Genomic DNA, 22,396 nt, shown 5'->3' on the forward strand with positions numbered 1-22,396 from the left:
ATGAGGCCAAGCAACCTGGTTAAAGTCCCAAGAAAGCTGCTTGAGGGAGAGTTCTGTTTGGAGCGTGAGACAAATGGGTCCCCACCCAGAAACAGCTTCCGAAAATCCTCAGTCCAACATCTTAACAGGAACAGCAGTCAGAGACGTCGAGAGATGCTACGTCACGAGTGGAGGATGAAGAAAAACAAGCATAATATGCAGTCAGGGCCTGGGGACGGTGAGTTCTGCAGGCGGAGGCTCCATAACAGACCCAGAGATACAGGAGGCCGCAGAACACACGGCTGTCCCTGGGCGAATGCAGGGTGGTTTTGATGAAACCAGTTTTAGAGCATATATACATACATTCCTACATACAGAGAGAGAGAGAGAGAGAGAGAGAGAGAGGCTGCACTCCCAACCAAAATGATAATACAGAAAACCGTCTTTAATCAAAAGAGAAGACTGAAACAGGCAGGAGGAAGAGGCAATCATCCCCAAGCAACAGGCCAGTGAAGAAAGTTGGTTAATTGATAATCCAGTAATTTCTTAACAAAAAAAATTTTTTTTACTTTTAAGTGAATGCTTCTTTGTACCTAGAAGACACTTTCAGCTCTACAGGTAGAAAATGGATACCACATTGTCTACTCTTACAAATGATCTACTTTCATGACTTATAAGTGTGACATATAGCAATCTTAAAATTTAGGTTTCGGGCACTACATTTGCAATATTTTGATTTGGTGCAAAGAAAAATGCTGAATTACTGAAAGTCGTAGAAGAACTTGTGTACTGTCTTTCTTTCAAACATGTACTATATGTTTAGATGGCCAATTGGGTTCATTCAAAAGAAACACTACAATTTTACTGTCAATTAAATGCCCAAATACAACTGAATTCCAAACCGTTAGTGTCTTAGCAGTGCTTCTTCAGTTGTGTCTAGTAACTCTCACCCATCTTATTTTTATGTATCTACATGAACAAGAAGTTAGATGTAACCTTGACAGTCTGACACACATTTTCCAACTCAAAGTACCTCGTGAACTATGAAGACCATTGACAGACTAAGTAACATAAATTATAAAAGCTCAAAAGGTAGATATTATAAAAATCTCTGCTCCTTGTGGTGAGTGTAAGTTCTGATCCGTGTTCACACCTGTCCACATAACTTCTGTGTTGTCTCCCCATGGCCTCTGTAATCATAGAGGACTAGGATGGGAACTCAACACCCAGTAAACCTTTTCTTCAAAGTTATCTAAAAATAGCATTTCTAATATAACAGTTACTTTAAGATTAAAAAAACAAAGTAGCTCCTTCCCCCATATCCTCACTTAAACAAACATTAGAAAACAAAGAAAAAGCCTGGGGCATAGGGCAGGATGTACAAAGGAGGATTCTCACGTTGGCAGTTTGGTTTCCTAGCTGTATGTGTCAGTACCACGTGTGCTGTGGTTGTCATCATCTAAGTGCAGAACAGTTCTGTTCCAACGGAATGTAAAGAAACATTCCATACTCGGCTGGAATCTGTAGTGTCAACTCAAACCGAGAGTCCTGGGCAGGCTATAAAGTACAAGAAGCGCCACACACCCAGCTGGCTCTAGATTCCTGAGAAATCTGACTGCAACCACACCACGTGAATGAGTCGCAGTCAGCTAGAGAACACAAGCTGGAAAGTGAGCTCCCAGCACAGCCTCAGGCTGTCCGCAGACACCTGTGGGGCGAAAACGCCAGGATTTCCAGCAGTTCTCACTCCTCCGAACTGAGCCACCTCTCTTGTCCCAGCGCAGAATGGACTCCAGCAGTAGCCTCGTGCAAGAGCCGAGCCCATTGCCCTTTCCGCAGCTCTGACCTGCATCCAGTGCAGATTAGCCCAGCCTAGGTCAGCACAGCATCTCCAAGTCAGCTACTTCCGGCCTCCCGCCCACAGGTCCCTCAGGCCTGAAGGGCCCCGTTGCACTCCGGACCAACCATCATGTCAGAGATGCAAACCGAGTACTGAGCAAGACCTGTTTCTTTTGGAAAGATGCAACTTGCAACTGTGCAGATTGAATGTAGAAACGAGGTTTCCTGACTGGCTCCTTGTGACATCATAGTGGGCAAGACTACAAATCCCACAACTCTATGCAAAAGAGAGTCGTTAGTGAAGAAGGAATTGGGAGGAAGCAATCAGTCTGTGCACTGGGACAGCCACAAGGAGTCAGCTGGCGTTTAAAATGCTGAATTCAGTATGGAAGTCGTTTAAATGTGACCTGACTACTACAAATAGGGCTGCTATGAACATAGTGGAGCATGTGTCCTTATTGCATGCTGAAGAATCCTCTGGATATATGCCCAGGAGTGGTATAACAGGGTCCTCAGGAAGTGACATGCCCAGTTTTCTGAGGAACCGCCAGACTGATTTCCAAAGTGGTTGCACCATCTTGCAATCCCACCAGCAGTGGAGGAGTGTTCCTCTTTCTCCACATCCTCGCCAACACCTGCTGTCTCCTGATTTTCTTACCTTAGCCATTCTGACTGGTGTAAGGTGAAATCTCAGGGTTGTTTTGATTTGCATTTCCCTAATGATTAATGATGTTGAACATTTCTTAAGGTGTTTCTCAGCTCTCCGAAGTTCTTCATGTGAAAATTCTTTGTTTAGCTCCGTACCCCACTTTTTAATGGGGTTATTTGGATCTCTGGGTTCTACTTTCTTGGGTTCTTTGTATATATTAGATATTAGCCCTCTGTCGGATTTAGGGTTGGTGAAGATCCTTTCCCAGTCTGTTGGTTGATGTTTTGTCCTTTTGACGGTGTCCTTTGCCTTACAGAAACTTTGTAGTTTTATGAGGTCCCATTTGTCAATTCTTGATCTTAGAGCATAAGCTATTGGTGTTCTATTCAGGAACTTTTCCCCTGTGCCCATGTCCTCCAGGGTCTACCCCAGTTTTTTTTTTTTTCAATTAGTTTCAGTGTGTCAGGTTTTATGTGGAGGTCCTTGATCCATTTGGAGTTGAGCTTTGGTACAAGGAGATAAGAATGGATCGATGCGCATTCTTCTGCATGCTGACCTCCAGTTGAACCAGCACCATTTGTTGAAAAGACTATCTTTTTTCCACTGGATGCTTTCAGCTCCTTTGTCGAAGATCAAGTGACCATAGGTGTGTTGGTTCATTTCTGGGTCTTCAATCCTATTCCATTGATCCGCTTGCCTGATATTGTACCAATACCATGCAGTTTTTATCACTATTGCTCTGTTGTAGAGTTTAAAGTCTGGGATATTGAATCCCCCTGAAGTTCTTTTACTGTTGAGAATAGTTTTAGCTATCCTGGGTTTTTTGTTATTCCAGATGAATTTGAGAATTGCTCTTTCTAGCTCTATGAAGAACTGGGTTGGGATTTTTATGGGAATAGCACTGAATCTGTAGATTGCCTTTGGCAAGATGGCCATTTTAATTATATTAATCCTGCCAATCCACGAGCATGGAAGGTTTTTCCATTTTCTGAGATCTTCTTCGATTTCCTCGATGTCCTTCAACGGAGGAATGGATACAAAAACTGTGGTATATTTATACAATGGAGTACTATTCAGCCATTAGAAACAATGAATTCATGAAATTCTTAGACAAATGGATGGAGCTGGAGAACATCATACTAAGTGAGGTAACCCAGTCTCAAAAGATCAATCATGGTATGCACTCACTGATAAGTGGATATTAGCCTAGAAACTTTGAATACCCAGGACATAATCCACAAATTAAATGATGTCCAAAAAGAATGGAGGAGTGGGCCCTGGTTCTGGAAAGACTCAGTGCAAGAGTATAGGGGAATTCCAGAACAGGGAAGTAGGAAGGGGAAGATGGAAGAATAGGGGGACGGAAGAGGGCTTATGGGACTTGTGGGGAGTGGGGACCCAGAAAAGGGGAAATCATTTGCTATGTAAATAAAAATAAATAAAAAAAAAAAACAAACCATAGTCACATGTGATATATACATATATATATATATATATATATATATATATATATAAAATCATGCATATAATATATTTTAATGAGCCAGGGTCTTGAAGATTATTTTGTTGGAATTATAGTTTTATAATTTTTATTGTGAAAAAGAAACTTGCAAATAAACATATTGCTTGATCTGGCAAAAAAAAAAAAATGTGACCTGAGCCTTTGACAGTAACGTTTATTGCGTTTGTAACTTATTTCTGTTCAATACGCTGCGATTTAAACTTAAAAAGTCTGCTTATGATGGAATTTTCTGCATGTAACATTCACACTGATTCAATTTTACTATAAAATAATAACAAAACAATAACACTACCTCTTTCAGATGATATTTGAAATCCGCCTATGTGGCCCTCCTTGTGGTCCAACTGCTCAGGACCTTAAGACAGAAGGATCCTAAATCCACGACTAACCTGGGCCAAATAAAGAGACCTTGTCTCAAAGTACACTGTACAAGAAGGGTTAGGGAGTGTCTTAGTCAGGGTTTCTATTCCTGCACAAACATCATGATCAAGAAGCAAGTTGGGGAGGAAAGGGTTTATTGAGCTTACACTTCCACACTGCTGTTCATCACTAAAGGAAGTCAGGACTGGACCTCAGCAGGTCAGGAAGCAGGAGCTGATGCAGAGGCCATGGAGGGATGTTTCTTACTGGCTTGCTTCCCCTGGCTTGCTCAGCCTGCTCTCTTATAAAACCCAAGAGCACCAACCCAAAGGTGGAACCACCCACAAGGGGTCCTCACCACTTGATCACTAATTGAGAAAATGCCCCACAGCTAGATCTCATGGAGGCATTTCCCCAACTGAAGCTCCTTTCTCTGTGATAACTCCAGCCTATGTCAAGTTGACACACAAAACCAGCCAGTACAGGGAGCATCTTAGGGGTGGAGGCCCTGACTACATTGGAGGGTTGGCGGAACACAAGCATTCCTTATACACAAGTACTCCTTGCTCTCCTGTGTGAGCCTTATGTGGGTAAGACTCCACAACTGGATAACGTTTTCATGTGAACACCGGAAACTTCCACACAGTGAAGGGCAGGGATCAGAGACACAGAGCTGTTTTAAATCAGTAGACAAAGTTAAATATCCAGTTCTCTGATGTTACTCTGCAAAGAAATCCCGAATTTATCTCAGGATAATTTGGTCTGTAAGTCCAGTGTATACACTTTCATCCATTAATTTGAGCTATTCAAGAACTTTATCCACTTCTGCCTGGTTTTCCATGAATGCAGGGAAGTATTGTTGGGAACAGACAAAAGAAACTTATTCCTAAATAATACGATTTTGATTTCAGATTCCATTTAATTGTAGGGAGAAACTAAATTCAAAGTTCCAGGCCCTGGGGGAGCTGGGGACTTCCCTAGAGCTAAACAGCTTCTGCTGTAAACAGGTGACTGAGTCCAGACATCTCAAGGACAACTTCTCCATCTTGCTGTCAGGGTCAAACAAGTTCATCTTCCCAGACCTATGAAGAACACCTATCTTACTTTTCCAAATGATTTCTTAATTGTTAAGGTGTGTGTGTGTGTGTGTGTGTATACATATATGTATGCATATACATTATACATATACATTACATATACATAGAGATTGCTATCTCTGTATATAAGTTACATAAGTTGTAAATATGTGTGTGTGTGTGTGTGTATACATACACACATATATATTTGCCTGCTATGCTCTAATTAACTACATGCAGCTGACCCAATCCTTTGTCTCCCTAGCACTCTGAGCTCCTAATCACTCCAGACCTAATGTCTAGGAGAATGAATTAAGGGCCTTAAAGCCAGGTGCCCTGGATATGGCCCCAGTCTGCAATGGTTTGCCTTTGTTTAACCCACAATGTCAAAGTACAACTGGATAACACTGCAGCTCCCCACAGGTCCCCCCTTCCTTTGTGTTCCCATCCTTTAAAATTGTTGTTCAAACTCCCTTTGGGGAGGCAATTCAGATCCCAAAGTAGGCACTTCCCTGAGGCTCCAAAAATAAAGCTTTCATTTTTAGGTTTTCACATCTGAAGTGAGTTTTCTAGGCTTCTACCCCGAACCCTACAGTATTCGCCAGCAGGTGTGCTGTGAGCTCATGCTCACCTCCCCTGCTCCTCTCCCAGGTGGACACAGCTCTAGGGATCACACTGTGTGTGCAGTGTTCCATCACCCATCGGAATTCCCCATGCAGAGGCTTGATCGCCTCCATCAGCTTCCTTTCTTTTCTGATCCTAAAATTGTTCCTATATCACAATGGTTAGAAAGCCAAGAGCAAATGCCTCAAACTCTCCTCAGTTCCTCCAAATCAGGACAGAGGAATGATTCTTCCTTGGATGCAAAGGTATCAGAAATAGCTTCCCAGGATTATCAAATGAGCTCATTGGTACAAGCCAGATTGGTGATACAGAATATTGATACCTCCTATCTCTTAAGAGGAATATTATTCCTGGGTGCATCATGACAGAAACCAAAGCACAAACTGCTGCTATCAGAAGGAAGAGTCCATGCTTACACGATGATCACTGACTGATTTACAAGGAAATTGTTTCTGAGCTGACAGAAGATCACAGTTATTTTTAATCACCATAAGGAAATTATATTGTCTATATAGTTTTCCCTTGCAGGGACTGAGCATGGGTTTTAATAATTAGTGACATAGATGTTCCATGTGTGTAGTATCTGACACAGAAAGATTGAACAGTCTCTGTGGTAAATATGAAGAGACACACATGTGATCACTTTAAATCTATCCCATCTGAGGCTCACGTGTTTCCATCATTTGGTCCCCAGTGAGTGGCACTCTTTGGTTGGGTGGGCTATGTGGCCTTGCTGAGGGAATTATGTCACTGGGGTTGGGCTTTGAAAGTTTAATGATTTCTAGTTTACTCTCTGTTTTGTGTGTGAAGTCCAAGATCTGAGCAATTATCTTCCCCCACCACACCCACCACACCCACCACACCCACCACACCCACCACACCCCACTCCATGCCTGCCTCTTGCTGCTAAGTATCCCTGCCCAAAACTGTTATCTTTCTTGAACCTTAAACCAAAATAAGCTCTTTCTTTAGTAACTTGCGGTGGTCTTTTTTAATTCTAATAATAGAAAAGGAACTAATTCAGAACAGTCATGACAAAAGAGTGTCAGGAATGCTAGAACGTGCAAAGAACTTCATCATAGGGATGATTAGTGTATTTGTTGCAAGATTGTCCCTGTCCAATCACATCAGGGCAATGGGAGGCCTGCGATTGGACGGGGAAAAGGGAGGCAGAGCTAAGAGGAGGAGAGAAGAGCTCTCAGGGTAGGAGGAGAAAGGAAGATGACTGCTGATTTGAACCCCCCCCCCTTGGCATTTTCCAGCCACAAATAGCTACGATTTCTCAAGGTTACAAATATTGGGATGAAGCTTTTATCATTACCAATTGGCTCTGAAATTGTTGTATGGGCATCTTGTAAATTGTGATATCACTGATACATAAATCTGATGAGTTAATTAAGCTTTAAGAGTCTTGATTCTACCGGGTTACTGGGTCTTAACGATCTGCAACTGTGAGGTTGGCGGTTCCATTTAGTTACTGGAATGTGGGACCACCGGTTATAGAGGATTGTGACAGAGAGGGAACTAGTGGCTTGAGGGACTAGTGAGCCAGATGTTGCGGGGGGAGGGGCTAGCTCCAGAGAGTTGAGGGTGGGGCAGGAGTGTGAGAGCATGATCCCACCCGTGGAGAGTCGGCAGGTCCATTTTTTAATATTTCCTGCAACATGTACCCATGCAGATGAGCCTCATAACTCTCAGGACACTGCACAAGGTAATCACCATCAACAGCCCAATTTACATGCAACATCCTTGCAGATAATGCTCCTTTTTACATACAAACAGACCACATAGCATCCATGAGGGAAGTCACATTTTATATAGACTTGAACTAGAAATACTTCACTATAAAAATACTAAATTAAATTGAGATAATTCAATATATGTACTTGGTAGTTTGAAAGAGAATGAGCCCATAGGTTCCTATATCTGCATGTTTAGTCCCCAGCTGATGAACTGTTTGGAAAGGATTAACGAGATGCAGCCTGGTTAGAGAAGGCATGTCACTCCCTGGGGGTGGGCTTTGAGGTTTCAAAAGCCTACTCCAGGACCAGTGTGCTGCAGGAAGTACTGAAAAAGTAGGAACCAAATCTGCACGTTCCCACACTTGTGTCTCTAACTCTCTGCCCTGGCGCCTTAGGCGGCCATGCACTGGTAGTCAATGGCCGACCTGTTTTTATCTCAACTCTTACAAAGGAAAACATTTTATTGGGGCTTGGCAGGACTGGAGACCTGAAAACACAGCCTAGCTGCAGCAGAAGACCGCAGCCTCTTGAAGAAGCCAGTATCATAGGACAAACAAGAATAGCAGCGGTGTGGATAGAGCTAGCCCAAGTGTGGGAGAGAAGCTGTGTGTGCTGCCGAGTGCAGCCAGAGCAGTGACCCGTGCTCCCTGGAGGAGCCCAGAAGACGAGTGAATCCCAGATAACTAGACACTGAGTTATTTAAAACTTTTGAAGCTTTGTTTTGCTTTGTTAAGATTTTTACCTGTGTCCTGGTTATTCCTTCTTGAAGTAAGAATGTACTTAGTTTATTTTTTATTTTAAATAGACAGACCCAGAGGAAAGTTACAGCAGGCAACTTACCAGAACTAGGCATTCCCAAGCATTTAAAAATTCTCCAACCTTGTTTGATGAGCCGCTAACTGCTGACTTCCTGCCCCTCTGTTACAGGTTTCCTGAGTTCCTGAGGGAGACCAAACTGTGGAAAACCAGACTTTCAACAGCTCTCACCTTGAGAGTCCACTGACCTTGCGGTTTACAGATGAACTACCCACTTCTTCCTGATCAACTGGTTCTTATCCTGGAGGAACACCTGGGGTTGTCTAGGCGGAACCAGCATTCCAGAAAAGCTGCTGAATGCCACAGCCAGCATCTGCCCCATGACCGGTCCTCTTTTGGTGCTTCTAGCATTCCCCCTCAGCCCCTCCCTACTTCCTCTCGGTGCATTCAAAACCAGGTGCTTTGCCTTTCATTAACGAGGCTTTGACAAGACACCCCTTTGTGATTGGCCTCGCTCTTCTTTCCTGCCAGTTTCTCTTAACAGGCTCGGTCCTCCTCAGCTCCCTGAATAACTAGGTCCCGCGGGACGGGATAGTTTCCCAGGACGTACTCTTCCAATTCATAAGTTGTGACTTCCCCCTGCCCACTGCTCTCAAGAATAGCAGCCAGCAACCAGACCACCCACCCTCCTGAAGAACAAGAAGAACCGGTTTCCAGCCTCTAGGGGAGGGGCTTGGTCTGCCTTTGTTTCCTGAGAGAGAGGCATTATTCATTAAAGATGGAGACTTGAACCAAAAGCCATGTGTTTTGTGTCTCTCCATGTGATTTCTCTTGCAGCCTGTTCCTTACCCATCTTTCCTTCCAGAGAACCCACGATTAAGGTGTGTGAGCTGGCCTCTACAGTAAGTGACCTCCTCCTATCCTCCAAAATGAAAATAAATTAACTAAGGGATTGCCACAAGAGTTACAGACCTTAGGCTACAGCATGTTGGCTTAGAAAGACCGGCATTGTATATCAGAGGTTACCCGTTTGGCCATCGGCTGACAGGAGCCTGCTCTAGAGCAGGACTGCGCTCCTCCCTCAGATCCCAGCTCCAAAGACTAAGAGGCAGGCTCAAGAGTTCCTAGGTGTGGCCACGTGTTTACTGGCTCTAGATACCAGAGGTTGAGGAAATAGCAAGGCCACTCACTATACACCATCACAAAACGGGACACTGCGTCCCTAACCTAGACTGAGACTAAAACAAATGGCATCTGCAGCTTTAAAAACAGCTCTTACTTCAGCTGCAGTCCTAGAATTTCCAGACATCTCAAAACCTTTTCATCTGTTTGTCCAAAAAATAAAAAAAAATTAAAAAAATTACAAAATGGGTTCTAACCCAAACTTTCAGGTCATGTAAGTGCTCTATGACAAACCTGTCCAAATGATTAGGCCCTGTAGGACAACCTGTCTGTTTAAGAGCTGTGGTGGCTACTACTAGTCTAATTTTTTTTTAAAAGTTAATTCTAGGTCAAGATCTTATATTCAGCTGGGCGGTGGTGGTGCACACTTTTAATCCCAGCACTTGGGAGGCAGAGGCAGGCGGATTTCTGAGTTCAAGGCCAGCCTGATCTACAGAGTGAGTTCCAGGACAGCCAGGGCTACACAGAAAAACTCTGTCTCGAAAAACAACAACAACAACAAAAATATCTTATATTCACAGCACACCAAGGAACTGGAACCCTCTCTCAGGAACACCAGAATGCTAGCTGTCTAATACCTGTATGACCCAGAACCAGGCCCTACTCCTGCACCATCCCCAAGTCTACTTTGCAAGATCAAACACCATCAATTTTGTTAAGTTCTTGCCTGATGATGACCTGCAGGTGTTAGCAAATCAGGCACCTCCACAGCCAGCCCGAGGGACCTGGTGACAGCAGGACACTCATGGGACACATTCCCTCTGTCACCTCACATCACAAGTGCTACATCCCCTGATAAAAGGACCCATTCCTCCTCCCTGCTGTCCTTAGTTCTCTACCCCCACCAGAGGCAGCCTCTGTGTCCCCTCCCCCTTCCCTAAATAATCCTCCCACTGGAGACCTGTCCCAAGGTGTTACATTTTGGATCCGACCTCAGGTGCTCACCAATGACCTTGACTTTTAAACCCAAGAATTGCGAGAAGACCAAAGCCACGATTTTCCAACTAAAATAAGCTGCATTTCAGGGTGTACCCAGGAGTTGCCAGCCAGCTGCCTCACCCTAAGTCAGGATTTGAGAGAGCAGCCCCAGATGGTCTCTTTAAGGCCCCTTTATAGGAGAGATAAGGTGTTCACAGGGACACCTTACATTGTTAGAAAGATACAAGGAAAGGGGAAAACCAAGGGAAAGGATATGCAACATATGAATGGGATCACAACCAAGAAACAGGAACTTATCCTTAATTACAATAGAAACCTTAGGTTGCTGGGACTTAACACGGAACAAACAAGGACTTATTCTTTAACAGCACACAGAACCCTTTATCTGCAAAGTATATTGTTCTTGTTTTCCTCTCCCATTAGCTTGTGTGCAAGGTACATTTGTTCCAGTTGGGTCTCACAGTATGGGATGAAAGATAAAACCAGGTACACTGGGACTGCAGTAGTTACTATAACTGAAACAATGTGAGCCCAAGCCAGGTACCTCAGCCCAGAGAACAGAACTGACCGATCTGACCCAGGGTCTCTGATGGAGAAAAGGAAAACACACCACCATATACACAGCCAGTCCTTTTGCTTCACTATACCCAGAAAGATCTATAGAGAAAGGGGCTTCTTACCGTGTGTGTGTGTGTGTGTGTGTGTGTGTGTGTGTGTGTGTGTGTGAGGGGGTGGGAAGGACTTTCAAAACAATGAGAAAATCTTGTCCCTGCCCCCATAGTTATTGGCTTCTTCTAGGAATTGCTACCTTCCACTGTCTAGCCAAATAACAAAGAAGAGTCCTCTGAGGCAAGAGGGTGACCTGGCAGCCTACCAAGGGCCCTAAGACGCACGGGGCCTCTTGATAATCTGATGGCATACCCAGACCCTCGTGAAATGCCCCAAGTTAGCCTGTATACCTTACCTTTCCAGGAATCAGGTAACTTCCTGAAATGCTGGGAATTGTAGTTCTTGAGGAAAAACAACAAAGCCCCATGGGAAAGTACGGTGGCCTGTAGGTTTATATTTATAAGCCATGACTTGAGACCATTTCCAACAGGGAAATTCTGAGGAATGTTCTTGACCAAAATCTATCTCTTGGTCAGTATTTAATATTTCATAAAGCTTGCTTTAAATTGGGAAAAAATGGTGGAGATTTTTTTTCTGGTGAATCTCAGGATTAACACTGGTACTGTAACACCCCCAAAAACCAAGGGCGCCCCAGCACCCCACTCCTCAGAAGGGGACACCCATATCACTCTCGAGAACCGGGTCTTGATGCAATTAGCAAGAGGATTTCTTTTATTCCAGAGGCTCTGGTCCACAGTCGTACACCGTGTAGGGGTAGAGGATTGTAGACCCCGAGTACAGGATTGGGGCTGCTTTTATAAGTTTACAACAAAGCCCAATCACAAACCAATCATTCCTCAGCATTGAGAGCCGTGAAGTGCGAGCCAATCGATTTGTACCACTCCATAGTTTTTAGGCCAATCAATTTAAATTATCAGAGCCTGCGCTCTGTGGACCAATTAGTTTCCTATTTTCTTGGAGGTCTATAGCTGCCAGTTCTACAGACAGTGGAAATCTCTCTCCCGGGTTCCTGGAACTCGCAAGACCTCTGGGAAATATAGTCCCTCCCCGTTGCCCCGCCCCCCACGTGACTCTGATGAACCAAGGAGTTACTCTACCACCATTCAGATGTTGGTATGCCTGTGTGCATCCTTCGGCAGATCTGACCAGAGTTCGGTCCTGCTTGCTCTCGTGTGCACCTCTGAAACAGAGGTTGGTCAAGGGAGCAACGTAACCTTGCAGGCTGAAGAAAGTATGCAGGGCGTGGTGTAACCCGGCTCGAAGGGAGCGGAGTCTGGGAGTGGAATGTAAACCTTTGGAGGTGCTGTGCTGAGCTAGCCTGGGCCCCATCAGCATGCAGGTCAGGGCTGGGGAAAAGCCTATGGTTGATGCCTGGAATGGCCGACTCATCAATGGCATCTTGCTGCCTCAATTCTCCTTGTGCTTTTGGGATCAGGCTTGGTACTTCAGGAATGGAGAAACTTGGAAGACCCAGGTTTGCCTGGGTGGGTTTCTGACAATCATTGGCCAGACGTAGTGTTGGAGCCTAAGTCTCAGCGTGGCTGTGGAAGCCTGCCTTTAGCTGCCGAGCCGTTACTTCTCGGTACATTTAGGCACAGGGAGATCTGATCCCTTCTGTACTTTATGGGTGGCCAGTATTCTTTGTTTGTTTGTTTGTTTGTTTGAGACAGGGTTTCTCTGTGTAGCCCTGACTGTCCTGGAACTTACTCTGTAGACCAGGCTATCCTCGAACTCAGAAATCCGCCTGCCTCTGCCTCCCAAATGCTGGGATTACAGGCGTGAGACCCCCACCCCCACCCCCTGCTAGTATTCTGTTTTAGTTGACTTACGTTCAAATTCCAGGGACCGAGAGAGACCTGCCGGGAAGATTGGTGTGTGTGATGTTTAACCCATGTTCTTTCGCCCTCTGCACATCAGTAACAGTTATGCAGCTTGATCTTCATGTGGGACACCTAAAGTGGGAACAAGGTTTACCTCTTTTTCCTTTGGGACCCTTTCCCTCTATTGGGCTGCCTTGTCTGGCCTCAATAGAAGATGGCCCTAGTCTTACTGTAACTTGATATGCCAAGACTTGTTGATTTCCACAGGAGGCTTCCCTTCTACTGAAGAGAAAGAGAGGAGGAATGGATGGGAAGGGGGAGATTGGTGGGAAGGACTGGGAGGAGAGGCGAGAGGGGAAATCAATTAAAGTAAATAAATAAATAATTTAATTAAGCGCATATAACTCCTTAACATTTTTCATGCTTTAATAAGTAGGACAAATAATACTACTCTTGTAGGTTATTTTGTTACTTTGCTCAATAATATATGGGAAACAAAGTGAATTACAGAAAACTTTGAAATAAGAAACTAGTAGTATTAGCAGTTATAATTCTCAGCCACAGCACTATATTAGAGCTACCTCTAATCTGAGGCACAGGTGTTAAATATACAAAGCGTGCTTTAGGAATATTGCAGGCACATCAGTACCCGTTTGAGGAAAAAAGTAGAAGATGTAAATGAAAATAAGATCAGAGTTTTCTTTTTTATTATCAGACCTAGTGTATTTTAAATATTAAAAGATATCGCTATACTTGCAGATTATTAAATTATTGAGATATATATTTTCCCTGTGAGTGCTCTCCTTGTTCTGCTTTCAGCCACTCTGTGTCATGTCCTTTGTTACACTGTCATTTGCATCAGTCTTAAATGCTGGACAAGTCTAGACCCCGAGGAGAGAGTCACAGGCATTGCATCAAGTCTGCATTTGTTTCCTTCGCATTTCACATACATGACTGTGCTTATCATGTGTTGATGAGGCCATGATTTTGTGGTGTAATGTGCAAACATGTGGCACTAAAGGTGTGGTCTTACATGGATGCACTCATATTATCTGTCTTGAAAGGGGAGTTTACATGGTCGTATAGGACCATGTAAAGCCTTTGCTTTCCATGAAGGGGGGGGGAACCAGTGCGAGATCATGTGACCACTTCAGGAAGGTCTAAGGAATATTACCAGTGTAAGAGCATTTCTAGCTCGCTCTCATCTTACACAGAATCTAGATTTGTATCCACAGGCACATGTAGCCTCTGTTAGGGTTTCTATTGCTGTGATAAAGACCTTGAGGAAAGGCAACTTGGAGAAGAAAGGGTTCATTTCAGCTTACAACCTCAGGTAACAGTCTATCCCTGAGGGAAGTGGAGGGAGGAAGTGGAGCAGAGGCCACAGAGGAACACTGCTTACTGGCTTGTGTCCCATGGTTTCTTCAGCCTGTCTTCCTCTACCATGTAGAATCGACTGCCCAGGGTCTGCACCATCCACGATGGGCTGGGTTGTTTCATACTCAAGAAAATAACATCATATAGAGATATTTTCTCAATTGTGCTTTGTCTAATTTGTGCCAATTTATCTTGAGAACTACTTATCCAAATGCCTGTTGGTATCCGTATTATTAAATAATTTTAATTTATTTAAACCGTGATATTATTCATGGGTCTTTATTTCAGGAAATGCTGTCCTTCTGGATGTGGCCGTTGATTTCTCTCCAGACGAGAGGGAATACCTGGATCCTGCTCAGTAGAATCTGTACAGGGACGTGATGCTGGAGAATTACAGCAACCTTGTGTTCCTGGGTGAGCATTGCATCTATAGAGAATTCATATCTCACCATCAACATGTGGCTTCCTCTGTACAATCTCTCACGGGAGCATTTGCATTTCAAAAGCAAGTCTCTGTAGTCTTTACAAAAAAATTAAGCAGATGGCTATATAACTAAGAACCACTTCGTTGTTCTTTATGTGTTTAATCTGTGTTGGAAGCATGCATCCTTAACTTACCCAATGGCATGAGGCACAGAGTTAATGAAAATGTTCCACAGTTCAGTTGTAATTGAGCTCAATATTCTAATATACCTGTCAGAAAACATTTAAGGAACAATTTGTTTGCAAGTATTTGTTATATCATTTTCTTCCTTATAAGCAGTGTCCTGGAAGAGATGTGTCAATTCCCAGTAGAGCATTCAAACTATCGTGTACCCTTTTCCTTCAAACAGGCCTTCCTCTCTCTAAGCCACAGCTGGTGACATTTCTGGAGCAGCACCAGGGACCTTGGAATGTGAAGAAACAAGCAGCAGCAGCCATGCACCCGGGTGTGTAGGAATGAGGGGTCAGTGGACACGCAGGGGTCCCAAGATAGAACAGGAAGTCAGGCTTTAGCATGGACACTGAGACATTATGTTGCGGTGGAAAGTATTTCTAAGGCATCACCTTTAATGTCTTCTCCTGTCATAAAAGTTGTGTCCCAGGCATGTATGAAGGTTCAGGAGTCTAAGCTTTGCTCTTCCCCTCCAGTGAGCTCTGCTTAAATTTGAGGAGCTTGCAAAAGAGAGGTCCTCATTGGCTTGAGTTGTCCATTGTCATGGGAGACACTCAATGCTGGTCAGACTGAGACATTGACTTGCTGTCTGGAGAGTCGGCTCATCTAAAAAGAACTCTCTAAGCTTAAATGAAGCATGGGTTTATAAAGCCAAATGCACAATTACACAGTACCAGAGGCTGGAGGGGTCAGAGGCTTTCGATGTATCTGGTGATTAGAGCAGTTTGTTTTATGATATAAAAACAGTGGCTATCCAAAAGCTGCATTTGAGGCTGTGAGAATATTCTGCACATCAGGATAAGGTTACCAGGGCCAGGAGCGGGTGGAGATCCAGCAGTTGTTCCTATGGCTTTGTTGGAAGTTAATAGAGTTAAGTCTTTTAAAGAGTCACAAGGCTTTGTTTATTTTTAAGAAAAATACTTAAATCTTCTTAAATACTAATTTTAAGAAATCTGAGAATTTTATTTATGAATGCAATATTTGAGATACTTCAGAGCTACTAAAGTGGTTTGTTTCAAGCCAGGTGGTAGTGATGCATGTCTTTAATCCCAGCACTTGGGAGGCAAAGGCAGGTGGATCTCCATGAGTTTGATGCCTCCCTGGTAGAGAGAGAGCACGTTCCAAGATAGCCTGAGCTAGCTACACTAAAACTATCTCAAACAACAACAATAACAAAAGGGTTTTGTTTCAGAGTCTAGTCATGGTGAGCCATAGGAGTCAGCCCTATAGGAGAAGTTACGGTTAATATTACCGTATTCAAAAGGTCCGCTGTTGACTTCTGCAAACTCCCTCCACGTGTGCACAGGCTTGCTGGCTCTCAGGTTTGTATTGGGAGCAGAGCTGAGGAGGCCGTCCAGTCTGGAAGGTGACTCAGAAGGACTGCCCTGGGTGAGCAGTCACAGTCCCCTCCTCCTCCTCCTCCTCCTCCTCCTCCTCCTCCTCCTCCTCCTCCTCCTCCTCCTCCTCTTCAGGCCACATTGTTTTCTTTACCTGGCTGTGGTGGGTCCACATGTGGCACATGCACCTTAGTTGAAGTGAGTGCCCACAGCTCAGCCTGCTGTGCTGACTGACCCCGGGCAGAGTCTGTCTTATATTGTCTCACACTCTGCTGAGGACTGCTTACAGAATCAGACACTGACCTCTCACTCAGGGATTAGCTCTGTTAGGAGGAGGTCGATTGAAAGACAGGGGACAGTGTATGGCCATTTGAACTAGCGTGTAGTTCCCATACCATTTGGGTGGTGGGTATTGGTACAAGGTTCCCCTGTACACTGTATCCTCAATTATCAGTTCAAGAGACTTCGAGTGCAGAGTAAGTGCAATGAACGCGTCCATTTGAGACATCTAGACAGGGGTGCAGAGTCTAAGATCCTCCTCAGCATGAGAGGATCCATACCCTTGTCTTGTGAGACATGAGGAGTAGTTCATCTTTCCTACAGATATGGATTAGGAGTTCCTGGTCTGGCTTCCAGGCCAGAGGGAGCCAGGAGCAGCAGATGCTGGCAAGTCCTACCCCATGCTTCTTGTCCTGTGAGGAGGCCAGCCTGCCATTTACCCTGAGAGGCCTGTGTGCCATCTGAGGGCAAGTGTGCTACGTGAACCTGGCAGTGTCCTGCTGTGTGAATGTAATGTAGATCTAACCCTTTTTCTTCCACCAATTTAATTTCAATAATCAATTTTTAAGCACATCTGATTTTGAATATTATTCTATATTAAACAAACTTTTAAGTTGATCTTACATTTGTTTGAGATATCTGCCTTAGGCTTGACTTTGGTTACATGTAGAGAGCATAGTATGATGGAACATATAAATGTATCTCTCCTTCTAACACTCTCTATGTAAATGAATACATTTATATTTTATTTTTATTTCTTTTTTTATTCGATATATTTTTTATTTTCATTTCAAATGATTTCCCCTTTTCTAGCCCCCCACTCCCCAAAAGTCCCGTAAGCCCCTTTCTCTCCCCCTGTCCTCTCACCCACCCCTTCCCACTTCCCCGTTCTGGTTTTGCCCTATACTGCTTCACTGAGTCTTTCCAGAACAAGGGGCCACTCCTTTCTTCTTGTACCTCATTTGATGTGTGGATTATGTTTTGGGTATTCCAGTTTTCTAGGTTAATATCCACTTATTAGTGAGTGCATACCATGATTCACCTTTTGAGTCTGGGTTACCTCACTTAGTATGATGTTCTCTAGTCCATCCATTTACCTAAGAATTTCATGAATTCATTGTTTCTAATGGCTGAATAGTACTCCATTGTGTAGATATACCACATTTTTTGCATCCACTCTTCTGTTGAGGGATACCTGGGTTCTTTCCAGCATCTGGCAATTATAAATAGGGCTGCTGTGAACATGGTAGAGCATGTATCCTTATTACATGGTGGGGAATCCTCTAGGTATATGCCCAGGAGTGGTATAGCAGGATCTTCTGGAAGTGAGGTGCCCAGTTTTCTGAGGAACCGCCAGACTGATTTCCAGAGTGGTTGTACCAATTTGCAACCCCACCAGCAGTGGAGGAGTATTCCTCTTTCTCCACACCCTCTCCAACACCTGCTGCCTCCTGAATTTTTAATCTTAGCCATTCTGACTGGTGTAAGGTGAAATCTCAGGGTTGTTTTGATTTGCATTTCCCTAATGACTAATGAAGTTGAGCATTTTTTAAGATGCTTCTCCCCCATCCAAAGTTCTTCAGGTGAGAATTCTTTGTTTAACTCTGTACCCCATTTTTTAATAGGGTTGTTTGGTTTTCTGGAGTCTAACTTCTTGAGTTCTTTATATATATTGGATATTGGCCCTCTATCTGATGTAGGATTGGTGAAGATCTTTTCCCAATTTGTTGGTTGCCGATTTGTCCTCTTGATGGTGTCCTTTGCCATACAGAAACTTTGTAATTTTATGAGGTCCCATTTGTCAATTCTTGATCTTAGAGCATACGCTATTGGTGTTCTGTTCAGAAACTTTCTCTCTGTACCAATGTCCTCAGGGGTCTTCCCCAGTTTCTTTTCTATTAGCTTCAGAGTGTCTGGCTTTATGTTATATTTTATTTATAATAAAAATAATATGATATAATGTTAATATAAAATTAATATCTAAAATATTAATATAATGTATTATAAATGAATATATTTAATAAGACTACAAACACAATTTTGGGTACACTAAGTATATTTAATCATTACTAAGCTGGTTCATCATTTTCTGTTATGTATTAATTACCTTTCTTGTAACGGCTTAAATAAATTATCAACTCTCCTAAGATTGTGATTTTATAAGTGAAAATTATCCTTGTTAAAATTTTGAGCCTAAAAAAATCATAGCTTTTATACCAAAGCTCTTTTATACCAAATCAACTTTGAGCCAACAATGCTGTCTGTGGAGAGACTGGGGACTTTATTTCCCGATCCCTTTATTGTATACCTTTACCAAAACCTAAATGAGTCCTACAGATACTCTACTTGCTTGTTTGATCACAGAGAGGACAGGAGGCAGAGGTAGGCAGGTCAGTGAGTTTGAGCCCAGACTGGTCTACAGAGTGAGACTCAGCATACACAGAGATAAACAGAGAAACTGTGTCTCCAAACAACACAACACAAACAAACAAAAATTCACCATCCCCCCCCCCCAGAAGGATATATTCAGAGGAGAGAATAGTCAAGAGCAGACACACATGAATGGAAAGGTGTACAATTAATTATCACCACACTTTTTGTCATGACTCAGTTTCTCCAAATTATTAAAGGTTAAAAAAGTTAGCAAAGACAGAAGTGACTACACACCTTTGAATCATTTTCAGTTCACATTGATCGACCCTAGAACATTAGCAACGTTTGATCATTAAGTGTATTATCGTTTAGACACCTAGGTGTCCTGTATCATATTTATATGTACTGTGACTTCTTCTAAGCCTTTATGGTTTTGACCTCTCCTTTAGTCATATAATTTGTCATATCTAAACTAATCTATCTCCCATTTTTTTTAGAAATATAACTTTATGCTTTTTGTAATTTTTGGGAAAAAAATGGTTTCACTGATCTCCAGAGAGAGGATTTAGGATGTGAACAACCCTGGATGAGAGAACCTTTTTTTGGTAAACAAGAATCCAGAGGCAGAAAGTGTAGAACAGGAGTTCAATTGGTAACTGATTGTAAAGAACCAGTTGAGATCACTCGGTCCCTTTGAAGCAGCCATGTGACGTTCACGTGTACCCTCCCCCCTTGATTAAGCAATCTCAAGTGAGACATAGTGACATTAACAGCTAACACTTTTTTAAAGAAAATTTCCCAAAAGGGAGGTGTTTGACAATATCTATTCTCGTGGGGGACCTTACCCTGTACACATAAAAGCTTTTCCATGATTGCAGAGGTAGACTCCCAACCCAGTCCTAGGTTTTCTTGCCTGTAAACTCTAGTATCTCCCCAAACCTTGAAACCGTATGCAGTTGAATCTCAAATCCATGCAGCTATCTGGGAGGAGTGACTGGACCCTCAAGAGAGGATTGGTGATCATGTTTATATCGTTTTGTTTTGTTTTGAGACAGTGCTTCTCTTTGTAGCCCTGGCTGTCTTGGAACTCTCTCCATAGACCAGGCTGGTCTCAAACTCAGTGATCTGCCTGCCTCTCCCTCCCAAGCACTGGGATTAAAAGTATGGTCCTCCAATCTAGGCCTGTAGTTTTTCATAACTTCATATCTTACAGGTTCATATTTTCTTGTCATCAAAATAAAACATAAAATATTTTCCTAACTCTTCAAGATATGTTATTTTAATATTGTTATGGACAGTCTACTTGTTATGGAGAATATCAAAATAAAATTCTATACTTGGGTAAAAATTGTGTATTTTTGTGTGGACCCAATCTTAGACAATTGCAATTTACTTTCTCTTGGCGACTTTATAAATTACATGGATGTAGGACCATATAATATCTATATTGTTTAATGGACTTATATCTGTTAGTAAAATGCTCTTGAAATTTACTTAGCTATTTAACTTTGAAAACCATGCTATTATTTCTGTTCTATTTAGCTGTACTCATATTCCAATATAAGTGTATAGTTTTTGCATACTACTAAGTTTTATAAATTATGCTCACTAATGATAGGTATTAAAAATACTGGGGCTGGAGAGGTGGCTCAGAGCCTAAGAGCACTGACTGCTCTTCTAGAGGTCCTGAGTTCAATTCCCAGCAACCACATGGTGGCTCACAACCATCTGTAATGAGATCTGGTGCCCTCTTCTGGTGTGTCTGATAGCTATGCTGTACTCATATAAATAAAAATAAAAAAAAAAATAAATAAATAAAATACTGTAATTTCCAATTTATGGTTAAGTACCTCTGAGAAAATCTCTCCATTTTAAAAATGAGTGTTATAATTATAAATAATATTGATTAGCTTTTGATCATATCTCTACTTTTCCTCAACAGAAACAAGAACCAATAACTCTAACAGTTAAAGCAAGGCCTTTGATTGTAACTCCCTCATTAAATGCCAGAGAATTCATACAGGAGAGAAACTCTACAAGTGTGAAGAATGTGGCAAGGCCCTTAGTACTCAAAAAAACACTTTCTGCACACCAGAGACTTCATACTGGAGACAAACCCTACAATTGTGAAATGTGCCATAAGGCCTTTAATTCTTGCTCATCACTTTTTATACACAAGAAAAATCATGCTGATGAAAAACCCTACAAGTGTGAAGAATGTGGCAAATCATTTTACTATCCTTCAATGCTGAAGCAACATCAGAGAATTCATTCTGTAGAGAAACCCTTCAAGTGTGAAGAATGTGAAAGATCATTTTACTCTCCATCAATGCTGAAGCCTCATCAAAGAATTTCCCCTGGAAAGAAATGCTATGAGTGTAAAGAATGTGGCAGAGCGTTTTCTTCTGCTTTAGCCCTTAACCAGCATAAAGAAATACATTCTCAAGAGAAAAAGTACCAGTGTAAAGAATGTGGCACGTCCTTTTCCTATCCTTCATTGCTTAAGCAACATCACAGAATTCATTCTGGAGAGAAACCCTACAAGGGTGGAGATGGTAGAAAAAGGCTTTATAGTTTTCCACACTTTCAAGAAGGTCACAACACTCATACTGGAGAGAAGCCATATAACTGAAGAATGCCACAAAGCTTATCGTAATCACTCAGCCCTTAGGAGACATACTGCAGTTCATACTAGAGAGAAACCCTACAAGTGTGGCCTGTGTGGAAAAGGATTTGCTGAGCTCCATGTCCTGACTGCACACAAAATGGCTCATCCTGGAGAGAAAACATACACATGCGAAGGATGTGGCAAATGTTTTTCCTCTACTGCAGCCCTTAAAACACCAATTCATTCATTCTGAAGACAATCCCTACAAGTGTGGGGAATGTGGCAAGGCCTTTTCTACACTTTACACCCTCTGTTGGCACAAGTTTGTTCATTCCGGAGAGAAACGCCACAAGTGTGAAGAACTGAGGAAAGCCTTTTCTTACCATTTTTCCTTGATATGCAGCACAAGTTAAGTCGTACAGGAGTGAAATCTTATCCATGTGAAGAATGTGGGAAAATGCTTTATTCTGCTTTGAAATTGAAGAAGTGTAGACTTCATTATCAAGAGAAACTGTCCAAGTGTGAAATCTGGAAAAGCCTTTCCTGCTGATTCTTCCCTGATTCAGCACATAATAGTTCCTATAGCAGAGAAATACCACAAATGTGAAGAGTGTGGCAAAATGTTTGCCTGTGCACCCACACAGAAGAG

General features: G+C 42.7%; 1 pseudogene; it reads left to right on the forward strand.

The window, feature by feature from the left end:
• On the forward strand, window positions 1-22,160 carry LOC127667091 (zinc finger protein 58-like; annotated as a pseudogene).
• The last annotated feature ends 236 nt before the right edge of the window (window positions 22,161-22,396 follow it).

Source organism: Apodemus sylvaticus, chromosome 16, assembly GCF_947179515.1.
Source record: "Apodemus sylvaticus chromosome 16, mApoSyl1.1, whole genome shotgun sequence".
In the NCBI taxonomy this organism is placed as follows: Eukaryota; Metazoa; Chordata; class Mammalia; order Rodentia; family Muridae; genus Apodemus; species Apodemus sylvaticus.